The sequence below is a fragment of the Dioscorea cayenensis genome, unplaced genomic scaffold (assembly GCF_009730915.1).
Source record: "Dioscorea cayenensis subsp. rotundata cultivar TDr96_F1 unplaced genomic scaffold, TDr96_F1_v2_PseudoChromosome.rev07_lg8_w22 25.fasta BLBR01000514.1, whole genome shotgun sequence".
NCBI classification, from domain to species: Eukaryota; Viridiplantae; Streptophyta; class Magnoliopsida; order Dioscoreales; family Dioscoreaceae; genus Dioscorea; species Dioscorea cayenensis.
Window position 1 is genome coordinate 19,315 of NW_024086905.1, and position 1,557 is coordinate 20,871.

General features: G+C 43.1%; 1 non-coding gene across 1 annotated transcript; it reads left to right on the forward strand.

Annotated features, from left to right (window-relative positions):
* Positions 1 to 938: 938 nt before the first annotated feature.
* Positions 939 to 1,045, forward strand: LOC120254584. Its single transcript, XR_005534664.1, has one exon. It is a non-coding gene; the product is annotated as a small nucleolar RNA R71 (small nucleolar RNA).
* The last annotated feature ends 512 nt before the right edge of the window (positions 1,046 to 1,557 follow it).

The window sequence follows — 1,557 nt, forward strand, 5'->3', positions numbered from 1 at the left end:
GATTTTTATCTTCACTATTTTTCTTCAACTAGCTTGGGGTCTTCCCTCGAGGCTACCCCCACTTTTTGTTGACACTTGGGTCAAGTTTGACCCTTGTCTCCACTTGCCTCCCACTTCTAAGGGCAATGGCCTTCAAGTGCTCCCTTGGATTGTCGTCCGTGTTACTAGGAAGACAACCTAAAGGATGCTCAGAATTTGTCTTAGCGAGTTCCCTTACTCGATGTTCAAGTGATTTTACAGAAGCTTGGAGGTTTCTCAAAACTGAACCTATCTCACTAAACTATTCGGCATGTTGAGTGAGCTGAACATTCACCTTGCCAAATTGTGCATCCATGCTACTAGTTAGGCTATTGAACTTGGCATCAGTACTGAGCATGAACTTGGCAAGGACCTCTTCAGTGGTAAATTTCTTCTCAAAAGCCAGTTGTTAAAATTGAGATCTTTGGGGTGGTGCAACTCTCTATTGTTGGCCTTGGTTCCATGCAAAATTTCGGTGGTTCTTCCACCCGAGATTGTAAGTTGAGCTATATGGATTCCCTTGATTTCGTTGCCCCCCAATGTAGTCGACATTCTCAATGGAGGCAACAGAGGAGCTAGCATTCAGACATTGGGCTGCACCATGCCCACCACCGCAAGTGCTGCAATTCATCACTGATTCTGACCTCCAACTACTGCCCTTAAGAAGATAAAGCTTTCGACTCGACACATCAACCTTTGCGGAGAAGGCATCATTGCTACTCACTTCATAAATTCTAGCAGTCTTTTGTGAAGATCCCCTTGAGGCCCAATGTGATTCATTGCTTGCCATAGGCTCAAGTAATTGCTCAGCCTCATCGTGGTACTTGTTGCTAAGGGAACCATCCGCCGCGGCATCAATGAGTTGGCGAGTAGCATAGTTCATCCCATTGTAGATGATTTGTACTCGCATCCATGAAGCAAAACAATTATGGGGGTGCCTTCTAAGGAGATCCTTGAATCTCTCACAGGCTTCAAACAATGTTTCGGACTCCCCTTGTTTAAAGGCTGAAATTTCTTGTCTTAATTTGGCCGCTTTGCATGGCAAAAAATACCTCCCAAAGAACTTCTCAACCATATCCTTCCATGTTTTTATAGACCTTGGAGATAATGATGTAAGCCAATGATATGCCCCATCTCTAAAACTGAATAGAAATAGCCTCAAACAGATAGCATCGTTTGATATTCCATTAATCTTGAAAGTAGAGCAAATTTGTAGGAACCGGGAGAAGTGGTCATGTGCATCTTCATTTGCAAGTCCATTGAATTGAACCTAGTTCTGGACCATGCCGATTGTACTTGCTTTAATTTCAAAATTGTTGGATGCCATGGATGGTGCTTGAACACTAAACTCATCACCCAGAAATTGAGGTCTTTCATATTCAGATAGAGTTCGTCGCTCTTCCGTCATGATTGAAGACTCTCTATCCTCAATTTCAATGTGCTAAGCACCCAACCCTTCACCAACTTCTCTCAATCTCCGATGCAAAGTTCTTTCAATTTTACTATCTGGTGTAATCAAGGTCGATGAATTTGAACGTG